This window comes from Leucopleurus acutus, assembly GCF_964270905.1.
Source record: "Leucopleurus acutus genome assembly, chromosome: 18".
Lineage (NCBI taxonomy): Eukaryota > Metazoa > Chordata > Mammalia > Artiodactyla > Delphinidae > Leucopleurus > Leucopleurus acutus.
The window spans coordinates 34,679,548-34,692,332 of NC_139160.1; the positions used below are offsets into that span (position 1 = coordinate 34,679,548).

Genomic DNA, 12,785 nt, shown 5'->3' on the forward strand with positions numbered 1-12,785 from the left:
CCATTCTATTTCCAAGATTTCGGATCATCCTTACTATCATTATTCTGAATTCTTTTTCAGGTAGACTGCCTATTTCCTCTTCATTTGTTAGGTCTGGTGCATTTTTATGTTGCTCCTTTATCTGCTGTGTGTTTCTCTGTCTTCTCATTTTGCTTATCTTACTGTGTTTGGGGTCTCCTTTTTGCAGGCTGCAGGTTCGTAGTTCCTGCTGTTTTTGATGTTTGTCTCCAGTGGCTAAGGTTGGTTCAGTGGGTTGTGTAGGCTTCCTGGTGGAGGAGACTAGTGCCTGTGTTGTGGTGGATGAGGATGGATCTTGGCTCTGTAGTGGGCAGGTTCACGTCTGGTGGTGTGTTTTGGGGTGTCTGTGGCCTTATTATGATTTTAAGCAGCCTCTCTGCTAATGGGTGGGGTTGTGTTCCTGTTTTGCTAGTTGTTTGGCATAGGGTGTCCAGCACTGTAGCTTGCTGGTCGTTGAGTGAAGCTGGGTGCTGGTGTTAAGATGGAGGTCTCTGGGAGATTTTCGCCATTTGATATTATGTGGAGCTGGGAGGTCTTTTGTTGACCAGTGTCCTGAAGTTGGCTCTCCCACCTCAGAGGCACAGCACTGACTCCTGGCTGGAGCACCAAGAGCCTTTCATCCACACGGCTCAGAATAAAAGGGAGAAAAAGTAGAGAGAATTAGTAGAAGTAGGACGAAAGAAAGAAAGAAAGGAGGGAAGGAAGGAGGAAGGAAGGAAGAAAGAAAGAAAGAAAGAAAGAAGCAAAGAAGGCAAGAAGGAAAGAAAGGAGGGAGGGAGGGAGGGAGGAAGGAAGGAGGGAAGGAAGGAAAAAAGACAGAAAGAAAGAAGATACAGTAAAATAAAATAAAGTATAATAAAGTTATTGAATTAAAAAATAATTATTTAGAAAAAAAAAGGGACGGATAGTACCTTAGGACAAATGTTGGAAGCAAAGCTATACAGACAAAATCTTACACAGAAGCATACACATACACCCTCACAAAAAGAGGTAAAGGGGAAAAAAATGATAAATCTTTCTCTCAGAGACCACCTCCTCAATTTGGGATGATTCGTTGTCTAAAGGAGGGAAGGAAGGAAGGAAGGAAAGAAAGAAAAAAAGACAGAAAGAAAGAAGGTAAAGTATAATAAAGTTATTAAAATTAATTATTAAGGAAAAAAATTAAAAAAAAAACATGGATGGATAGAACCCTAGGACAAATGGTGGAAGCAAAACTATACAGACAAGCTCTCACACAGAAACATTCACAAAAAGAGGAAAAGGGGAAAAAAGCATAGATCTTGCTCTCGAAGCCCACCTCCTCAATTTGGGATGAATCGTTGTCTATTCATGTATTCCACAGATGCAGGGTACATCAAGTTGATTGTGGAGCTTTAATCCACTGTTTCTGAGGCTGCTGGGAGAGATTTCCCTTTCTCTTCTTTGTTCTCACAGCTCACAGGGGCTCAGCTTTGGATTTGGCCCTGCCTCTGCGTGTAGGTCGCTGGAGGGCGTCTGATTTTTGCTCAGACAGGACAGGGTTAAAGGAGCCGCTGATTCGGGGGCTCTGGCGCACTCAGGCCGGGGTGGGGAGGGAGGGGCACTGCGTGCAGGGTGGGCCTGCGGTGGCAGAAGCCGGCGTGACGTTGCACCAGCCTGAGGCCCGCCGTGCATTCTCCCGGGGAAGTTGTCCCTGCATCCCTGGAACCTGGCAGTGGCGGGCTGCACAGGCTCCGCGGAAGAGGGGTGTGGATAGTGACCTGTGCTTGCACACAGGCCCCTTGGTGGCGGCAGCAGCAGCCTTAGCCTCTCCCGTCCGTCCCTGGGGTCCGTGCTTGGCTCGCGCCCGTCTCTGGAGTTCCTTTAAGAAGCGCTCTTAAACCCCTCTCCTCACGCACCAGGAAACAAAGAGGGAAGAAAAAGTCTCTTGCTTCTTCGGCAGGTGCAGACTTTTCCCCGGACTCCCTCCCGGCTAGCCGTGGTGCACTAACCCCTTCAGGCTATGTTCAAGCCGCCATCCCCAGTCCTCTCCCTGCGCTCCCACCGAAACCCGAGCCTCAGCTCGCAGCCCCGCCCGCCCCGGCGGGTGAGCAGACAAGCCTCTCGGGCTGGTGAGTGCCGGTCGGCACCGATCCTCTGTGCGGGAATCTCCCCACTTTGCCCTCCACACCCCTGTTGCTGTGCACTCCTCCGCGGCTCGTAGCTCCCCCCTCCGCCTCCCGCAGTCTCCGCCCGCGAAGGGGCTTCCTAGTGTGTGGAAACTTTTCCTCCTTCACAGCTCCCTCCCATTGGTGCCGGTGCCGTCCCTATTCTTTTGTCTCTGTTTTTTCTTTTTTTCTTTTGCCCTACCCAGGTATGTGGGGAGTTTCTTGCCTTTTGGGAGGTCTGAGGTCTTCTGCCAGCGTTCAGTAGGTGTTCTGTAGGAGTTGTTCCACGTGTAGATGTATTTCTGGTGTATCTGTGGGGAGGAAGGTGATGTCCGCGTCTTACTCTTCCGCCATCTTCAAGGTTTCCCTGGACCATCCTTCTTGAATATGATTCCATGAAGCCACCATTTAAGGTTGTCTGGATTTTGGTTCCTTCTAGCAATCTACTACTCCAACAGTGTGTAGTTCATCAAATTCAGGTCTTTCTGAAGCCAGGCTAGAAATACAAAGTGAGGTGGACGACTAAGGTAACTGACCAAAAAGGAGGAAAGAAGACGAGCAAAACAATTTCCCAATTTCATTTTTTCCCATATTATCTGTGCTTGACAAAGGAAAAAATATTCGAGTCTGAGTTCCTTTCATTATTAGCCATTGTTGGTTCAAAGTCTGAGGAAAAAAAAAAAAAGGTAAACACGAAAATATGGAGTCCAGAATTACGTTAGCTCTCTTGCATGCAATATCACAACTTAAAAGGCCTTCCAAAATGGAGGGATAAACTTTAAAAAATATAGTCCAATCTTTTCAATCTAAACAAGTAAACACTAAAAACATATTTTAGAAATCCAGCAAACACACTAACCACGGTCAAAACAAAGAAAGGCTTATGGCTTACCAAATGACAGTGACTGTCTACAAGAGAGAGAAAGAGAATACTCTAAAATTCTATCTGACCTGGCAGAGCTCAGCACAGCTACTATTCTTCTTTCCTAAAATCAAGGCATAAAGAAATTGAATAAAACTTGCCAAAATGTCACCCGCTGCCTCCAAAAGCAGATTAAAGAAGGGAGTGTCCAGAAATCAGGATGAAGAAAACTACTTAGAGAAGCCACTTTTCTTATCAGTGGACCACCAGGGTTTATCTGGGTAATAAAATGATAATAGACCTTTCTGTCATCTTCTTTTTATAATTTATACATTTAAATTTCAGTTAACATTTTAAAAATATCCAATCAGATTGACAGGCATTTCCAGAAGTATCAGTTTTTTTAATCCTCACCCTTTTACAAATGTGAAAACTGAGGCTCAGTATAGCTGTCAAGGGATTTTCCTAAATCATTGAAGCTGTAAATTTGGGACCTAAGTCTGAATCAGTTTCTCATTTTATCTTGGCTAACTTCTTAAAATTCTGTTTAGGGATATGGGGAGGGGGAAGGGTAATCTGGGACGAAGTGAGAGAGTGGCATGGACATATATACACTACCAAATGTAAAATAGATAGCTAGTGGGAAGCAGCCAAATAGCACAGGGAGATTAGCTCGGGGCTTTGTGACCACCTAGAGGGGTGGGATAGGGAGGGTGGGAGGGAGACGCAAAAAGGAGGGGCTATGGGGATATATATATACGTATAGCTGATGCACTGTTATACAGCAGAGACTAACACAACATTGTAAAGCAATTATACTGAAATAAAGATGTTAAAAAATATATATAAGAAAGCTATACTATAAAATAGATACAGTGATAATATATCTGAGAGGTGGAATTATGGCTGCTTTTTAATCTATTTTTGGATTATTTGATTACATGATTTCTCTATAAAGAATATGAATCTCTTGTGTAATAAAAGTTACTCAAAACCAAAAAACAAAACAAAACAATTATGTTTAGGAAGAGAGGATAGAATGAAGGTTTGAGCATAGAAATCATCCAGAAATCACTGAAGATAGTGGGTCTGTAGTGCAGTTTCATTTGTAGTGGGTTTGACTTACATTCTTATATTTAGTTCTATTTCTATACAACTATCAAAGAAGGAGAAAGAAGTTGGGTAATATTTGCATTTGCAAATAATCAAAGCAGAATTGCTTTTAGCTTTAACAAAAAGATCATTTTGTGATCTCAGATTAACATCTTTATTCTTAAATGGAGCATAAATAACATTTATTGGCTAAGATTATTTGCAATAAACAAGACTGTTTACTGTTTACCACCTAGCAGATGACTATTTGTAAGTCTCACTGAGTATGTTAAAATCTTATACTGAGCTCTCATTTTACCAGAGTGAATTTAAATTAACTTCAGCAGCCAGAATTAATGAAACCGGGTAAATGATGCAAAGATATTCCACAGGGTATTCTGTTTTTTAATTAGAGATAGAAAATGTGAGTCATTAGAGGTTTTAAAAAATGTTGCATTTTCTACTTTCTCATATTTTAAATCTAGGAATATAGATGAAAACTAAAAAATGTTAGCCACTTTAGTTCAGTTTTTAATGTATATCAGCTCTGAATTTATATTGAGTGAATAGTAAAGAGTCTGAATGAAGAACATAATCTGGAGGCATTCAGGTACAAGTCCTAAATTTTATTAGAAGTTGAGTATCTGTTAATTAGCAGGCAGCTATATAACAACTATAAAGCCACTACAATTCATACATTGTAGCATTACTACATGAATGAACACATATACAAATTAAATAGGAAAGAATATCCACAAATAGTTCTAAGTATGTCTGGGAAGTTTGATTGTGACAAAGTCAAGGTATAATCTTTAAAACTGATGCCTAAAAAACTACACACCCATGTAAAACTAAAGTCTGTACCTCACACTACATACCAAAATAAATTACACCAGTTGCACATGTAAGAAGCTTGCAAGTTGCCACTTTACCTTAACAAGATGCATCTTTTACAAATGTTTTCTCCCACTCTGTGGCTTGTCTTTTCATTATCTTGATAGTGATTTTCACAGAGCAGAAATTTTCTATTTTAATGAAGTCTAGCTTATCAATTCTTTCTTTCATGGAGTGTGCCTTTGGTGTTATATTTTAAAAGTCATTGCCATACCCAAGGTCATCTAGGTTTTCTCCTATGTTATCTTCTGGGAGTTTTACAGTTTTGTGTTTTACATTTAGGTCTGTGGTTCATTTTGAGTTAATTTTTATGAAGGATATAAAGTCTGGGTCTAGATTTTTATTTTTACTATGGACGTCCAGTTGTTTCAGCACTATTTGATGAAAAGACTATCTTTGCTCCATTGTATTGTCTTTGTTCTTCTGCCAAAGATCAGTTGATTGTATTTATGTGGGTCTATTTTGGGGCTCTTTATTCTGTTACATTGATCTATTTGTTCTTTCACCAATACCACCCTGACTTGATTACTGAACCTTCATAATAAGTCTTCAAGCTGGGTAGTGTCATTCCTTCAACTTTGTCCTTCAATGAGGTGATAGCTATTCTGGGTCTCTTGCCTCTTCATATGGACTTTAGAATCAGTTTGCCAATATCCATAAAATAACTTGCAGGGATTTTGATTGGGATTGCACTGGATTTCTATAGATTAAGTTGGAAAGAACTGACATTTTGATAATACAGAGTCTTCCTGTTCATGAACATGCAATATCTCTCCATTTATTTAGTTATTCTTTGGCTTCATTCATCACAGTTTTGTAGTTTTCCTCCTATAGAGGTTGTACATATTTTATTAGATTTATACTGAAGTATTACATTTGTGGCAATGCTAATGTAAATAGTGTGGTTTTTTTTTTAACCTATTCAACTTGTTCATTATTGGTATATAGGAAAGCAATTGCCTTTTGTATATTAACCTTGGATACTGCAACCTTGCTATAATCACTTATTAGTTACAGGAGTTTTGGGTTAACTCTAAGATTTTCTACATAGATGATCATGTCACCTGTGAACAAAGACAGCTTTATGTCTTCCTTCTCAATCTGTACACCTTTTCTTTTCTTTTCTTGCCTTATTGCATTAGCAAGGACTTGCAGCACAATATTGAAAAGTTATACTAAAGGACGACATCCTTGCCTTGTGCTTAATCTTAGCGGGAAAGCATTGAGTTTCTCTCAAGTAAGTATGATGTTAGCTATTGGTTTTTTTGTAGATCATATTTATCAAATTAAGAAAGTCCCTCTCTATTCCTAGTTTAGTGAGAGTTTTTCTCATGAGTGCATGCTGGATTTTGTCAAATGCTTCTTCCGCATGTATTTATATGTCTTTTTTTTCCTTTTTTTGTCTTGGTTGGATTGTATTAATTAATTTTGAAGTGTTGAACCAGCCTTACATACCTGACACAAATCCCATTTGGTCATGGTATACAATTGTTTTTATACTTTTTTGGCTTCAATTTGCTAACATTTTGTTGAGAATCTCTGACACAATTTTTCTCACATTTCTACTATAAAGTGTTTGGGATTCTAACTAATTTAAGCAATTAATTAGTCTTATCAAATTGTGCTTTTTTTTTTTGTGGTACGCAGGCCTCTCACCGTTGTGACCTCTCCTGTTGTGGAGCACAGACTCTGGACGTGCAGGCTCAGCGGCCATGGCTCACGGGCCCAGCCGCTCCATGGCATGTGGGATCTTCCCGGACCGGGGCACGAGCCCGTGTCCCCTGCATCAGCAGGCGGACTCCCAACCACTGCACCACCAGGGAAGCCCTCAAATTGTGCTTTTTATTCAAAGATACACCATAGCAGAACCCTGAGGGAATGGATGGTGAATGATAAGGCCTGAATTTACACTTCTTTTATTCTTTATACCCTGAACCCGTCTCTCAACAAGTGTTTACGGTTGATGTTTATTTTTTTGGAAATTAGACATAGCTCACTCCATTCATTCATTCAACAGATTCTACAGCAGAAGGGAGGCTTCTAAGGAGGTAGGGTGTATTAGTGGGGCTGCAGGTTATTACAGGGAATCCAAGCAAGGCCTCATAATGGAGATGGTGATATTTGAGAAAAGAGTGAGTGGATGAGTACTGTAGATAGTAAAGAGTGAGTGGATGAGTACTGTAGATAGTAAAGAGAACAGCAATTCAGGTAAAGGGAACAGCGATTGAAAATGTCTACCTACTATACTTGTTGAACATCAAGGACTAAAGAGTATAAGGTGTTTGGAAAAGAGTGAGCAAGGAGTAGAGGTGGAGGAGATGAGATCAAATATATAATGTGGAGGGTAATCATGTAGCAAATTTCCAGCATTTTAAGAACTTCAGCTTCAACTATGATGAAGGGGAAGACCCTGAAGTCACGTAATTCTTCTGACTTAGATTCTCAAAGTGTTCTCTGGCCACTGTGTTAAGGACACAGTTCAGAGGGATAATAATTAAGATGACAGACAACAAAATCTTAATCCTGAGTGGTAACAGTGGAAAAATCGAGAAACTGTCAAATTCTGGTTCTATCTCAAAGATAGGGCTGACACATTTTGCTTGTGTATTGGTTGTGAAAGGAGAGAGAAAGAAAAACGTCAAAGATGAATCACATTTTGTAACTGAGCACCAGGAATAATGGAGCTGCGCTTTTCTGTTTTGGAAAGTCTACAGAAAAAGCATGAGTGACTATGTGTGTATTTGATTGCAAGGTATATTAAGTTTGGGATGTCTATTAAATGACAAAACAGAGATATTCTGTTAGTAACCAGTCTTGTTAGGTGGATCCAGTCTGTAAAGGACAACCATCAACCTAACTAATCTGCTCAATCTGAAGACCCATAAAGGACTTCGGGGCATTAGTGTGAAGAGGGCTTCCTTTTGCGTTTGTGTGTTATTTGCTTTGACACTGTGGTTAGGCTAAAGTAGCACTATTCTGGGCTTTCATCTTTGGCAAATTTTTTCTCACCAAGAAGCTTTTCTGTTGGGTTGACACCAAATGAGTATTTGCCTGATTCTTCATGTCCTGATTCTTTAACTATTTTCCTAGTTTGGACAGCCACAAATTTGGTTAGTATTTGTTAATTTCACCCTTCTACTTGGACAAACTTGAAGCGAAGTGAAGTCCCACCACACTGATGGTAGACTCCATCTGAGCATGCTCAAAAGAGCACAGAAGGGCTTCCCTGATGGTGTCGTGGTTGAGAGTCCGCCTGTCGATGCAGGGGACACGGGTTTGTGCCCCGGTCTGGGAAGATCCCACATGCTGCGGAGCGGCTGGGCGCGTGAGCCATGGCCGCTGAGCCTGCGCGTCCGGAGCCTGTGCTCCGCAACGGGAGAGGCCACAACAGTGAGAGGTCAGCGTACTGCAACAAAAAAAAAAAAAAAAAAAAAAAGCACAGAAGGTTGTCCACGGGGAGGGTACTATCAGAGGCTGATTGACAGTCTCTGTGTTGCAGACCAACTTAAGGGCAAACACATATGGTTCTTATGCTTTCCTGCTCCTGATAATAGGCAATGGCAGGCTCTGGATCACAATGTTTGAACCCAGCAGGAATAGTGCTACACTATATGTGGCATGACTATGATAAGGGGTATGTATCTTATCTAGCATGTATCTTCTTTTTTTATGCTACACAAATACAAGGCTGTCACTTTCTGAGACAATAAACTTTCTCTGGCTGTGACAGATTCAAAGCAGATGTCAAGTTAGAAACATTTCTGAATTAGGTGATTTGGGTTCCTTGACCAGGTTAAAAAAAACAAAACAAAACAGTTTTTCTTCTTGGTTTCACATTTAAACAATATGAGTTAGTCTAAACTATATGACCAAAAAATAGAACTACTAAAATAACAGGCTCTTACCATTATTATTTTGATATAATAAATAATAGAGGGATATTTTTTACTAATAATTACCAGCATTTAGTAATGACAAGCCAAACATTAAGCCTTTAGGAAATTTGTGAACTCCTTCATTTCTTACAATAACTCTGTCAGATTGGTACCAGTATTTATCCCCATCGATGAAGAAACTCAGTTTCAGAGGAAGACACTGAGGCACAGAGAGGTTAAATGTAACTTGTCTATAATTGCCCTAGCTGCTATGCTAGTCTGCTTCATCAACCACTATCACCACTATCACATTTCTTTAACTGGACTTTAGATTCAGATAAACAATTTTTCCTGGTTGTAAGGAAATCATTTAACAAGCCCAGATTGCAATGCTTGAAATACAAGTCTGAGCCCAAATCTGAGAACCCTAAACCATGTGATCACTAAAAATACTGAGTATCAATTCTGAGCCTTATGAGTTTGAATTTAAAATAACAGGCCCTATTAGGAATAAGTGTACAAATGGCATTCTAGGAGGGAATATATCCAACAGGTGTTTTAAATTCCTTTAGTGGCAGTGAAAAAGTATGAAGGCATTTCCTGCAATACTAAATGAGCTGATTTGCTCTTGGTGGGTAAACACTGAACTTTGTTTACAAAACTTAACCTGAAAGTATTTTCTAAGTATCCTGCTATTAATCTACTCAAAGTTAGCCTTGTTATCTCCTTTAACAAACAAGAATGCTAAAACACAGACTCAGTTAGTATAGTATGGATAAATCATTTGCAGTCTTGGGGAAACTTGTACCTTAACGAATGTCTTCAATTTGGGGAAGACATGAATTCAAATTGCCCTTCTCTATGTGTATTATTGCCATATAAACTAATTCCAGCAAAAGAAATCTATAGTTAGGTAGATCTTTTCATAAAGTGATGCAGTCACTCAGGAATACTTTATAACCTAAACCGACTGGACAGTCAGTAACCAATGAATTATCCTAATGCTGATTCATCTGAGAGGTCCTTTATTCCAATGACTTTTGCTGCTATCTTTCTCTGTTCCTTTTGGGATTAAGAACTATGCATAAAGTCTTAGTTACTCTAAGGTTCACCTTGTACCTCTCCTGTCATACAACTCATCACTTTCCCCATCATATGCCACCAAATGCCAAAAAGAAATCTGAGTACTCTGCGGTCATGGCACAGGTATTTCTAAAGAGAGGAACACCTGTTCAAAAATCATTAATCTGAGAATAAATATACGGGGAAATGAACTGGGGGCATGACTGGAATCAACTGAAACTGTGAGAGGCCAGCGGGGCAGATATGTGTGTCTGTATGTGCCTTAAAGAATAATGTTCTCTATGAGAAAAAATGCTTAAATGCCCCAAACTTTAATCCAATTAATATCTGGGAATATATTTCAAGATCACCTGTATATATGTGTATGTACATAATGTTAGCATTGTATATAAGTTGTGTTATATTCTCCCTTATATTCATGGGAATATGTTGCCTTTAATGTTTAAACCTCCTTGTTGATTTTGTACATGGATGAAGGTTCCCTCAGTAAGATAAGTTCAAGGATTTTTTTCTCCAATACCATTCATATGAAATCCTATTACTTAATTTCTTTTTGATAGATTTTCAGATGACAGTCCAAGATAGTTCTGCCAAAGGAAATCACAGGACTACCAAATATGGAAAAGACTTTGGAACACTTACAGTATGTTTTCATGGTCTGCATCAGAATTCTACAGAAGGCGTTTGGCTGAATTGGCAGTGAAATGAGAATGGAAAGTTAGTGTATCAGTTAGTTTTCACTGTGGTATGTTTTCTTTTCTACTATTCTACTATGTATTAGAAATTATGTAAAAATCAGGAGAAGAGAAATGGTTAAGAAAAAATATAATCTGTCATGTTAAAGACATTCGGCACTTACCTAGGCTCACAGGTAACATGAGAGAACATGAGGGCTGGCTTGTGAGAGCTAACCTTGTTCCATTTCCCTCACTGTCTTGATGAAAAGCTTTGAGACTCAAAGAAGGAAGTGACCCTGCCAGAAGCATACCATGAATCAGTGATGAAAGGGAGACTCCTTGGCTTCTGTAGAGCCACGCCTCTGTGCACAAGGTATTAAAGAAGCATTAATTAAATGCCCCTTTACCTAACAATGTGGAACTTAATCATAGGGTTTGGGCTTCTTGTCTCTTCTTTTCTTTTGCTTTCTCTTTTACATCCTTGGGGGCCTTAGTTTAGTTGCTCTCTTGAACTGGATTTACAAGACATTTATTTTCACTAGCCCTTATTTTTTGGATTGTAAGCTGAATTTTTAAGAAGTTGGGGAAGGATATTGAACTGCCAAAAGTTAACAGAGTATTGGCAAAGATATAAAAATAATTATAATGCCAATTTCCCTGGGTATTCTCTGTGTACTTTAAGGGTAAAAATAGTATTTGTAAAGTGATTTCAAAATGTGCAAATATTACCTGTGGGACATAACCTACTGGTTAAGAGCACTAACTGTGAAATTAATTTGCCTGGATCTTTTTCCCCAGCTCCACCACTTATTAGTGGTGGGATTTCAGGAGTGGTACTTCTTTGTGTTTTACTTCCTCTTTGAAAAACAAGGGCTTAATAACCTCACCCATTTTACAGAGCTGTGGCGTGGAGTTAATACATGTAGAGTGGTTAGGAATCCATGCCACTCTTAAGTCTTTTAAAATCAATCTTACTATTGTTGTTACTACTATTATTATTTTGTTAGCTGTCCTTGAAAAAGTTTGCCAGCAGAACTCACTTGCTTTTCTTTTTGTTGTATATTCTCTACATCCTACTTAAGCGTTCTACCAAGCCTTAAGAGGCTCTTTTCAGATATTTTACACCTCTTTTCTTGTTTGTCTCAGCAAAAGTAAAAGGAGTGTGGCTCCCCTTGATCAAACAAACAAGAACTTTGGTTTTCTCCATTCATACACATTGGTGAACAGATGTGAGAAAACGACTCCATGGGGCTTTCAGTCTGGAGCCAAACATCCAGGCTCTGTGTAACTCGACACTATTATGCACACATATTGATCCCTTAGGACCCAAAAGAATCTCAACTAAGCCCATCATTATTTCAGGAATATGAAGAATGCTTTTTGTGAAGTAGTTGAACATAACAGAAATACAAGAAGAGGCAGAGCTGTTTCATATCACAACTTTTTGAGAAATGCTCAGAGCTCTAAGATGTAGCTGACAATTCCCCCATCAGCTAATGCTTTCAAAGTGACCATAAATTTCACCATAAATACATTTCTTCAGCAATGGCAATAACGCGGTGACTATACTGCTCAATTCCTCACAGTGTCAGCATTAAATACATTAAAAGGGTAAGTTAAAATATCTGTCTGATTGCTTCTGACATAACCCCGAGATCTCTTTTATTTCTGTACTCCATCAATTATAATGTGGAACATTAAGATAAATTATTTCTAAACACTAACAAGGAATGTAGCAACAAGTGGCAGAAAATCAAGTGGAATTTTGCCATAGCATGGTGCTTATTTTGTTACAAGCAGGCATGCAAACCCAAAAGGATGTAATTTAGAGGAAACTCTGTCCTATCTATTCTCTAGGAACTAGAACAAGGAGACTGAGAGAAGATGATTCTGGGTAAATCAAACTGTTTTCTCCTAATTACAGCTGAATAATAGGCAGCAAACTCCCATGGAAGGTTGTGATCTGCTTGAAGAAAGCTACGAGGTTGCCCTGGTTAGGGTCTTTCATACACAGTTTTTCAAGCTCAGACTTGATCATCTGTCTGGGATGCTACAGTAGGGAGAGTTTTGCTGTAGTTGTGAGACTCAGCAAGATCACCTCCAACTCTAAAACCTACAATTTTAATTTAATCACCAACACCAGCCATCATTAAGAGCG

The 12,785-nt window shown here is 39.4% G+C and overlaps 1 long non-coding RNA gene across 1 annotated transcript in view; it reads left to right on the top strand.

The window, feature by feature from the left end:
• Window positions 1-645: 645 nt before the first annotated feature.
• The window catches only part of LOC309974690, a 392,233-nt gene continuing 380,093 nt past the window's right edge, over window positions 646-12,785 (top strand). Inside the window, exon 1 of the long non-coding RNA XR_014326896.1 lies at window positions 646-687. This is a non-coding gene — a long non-coding RNA (uncharacterized lncRNA). The remainder of the gene's footprint in view (window positions 688-12,785) is intronic.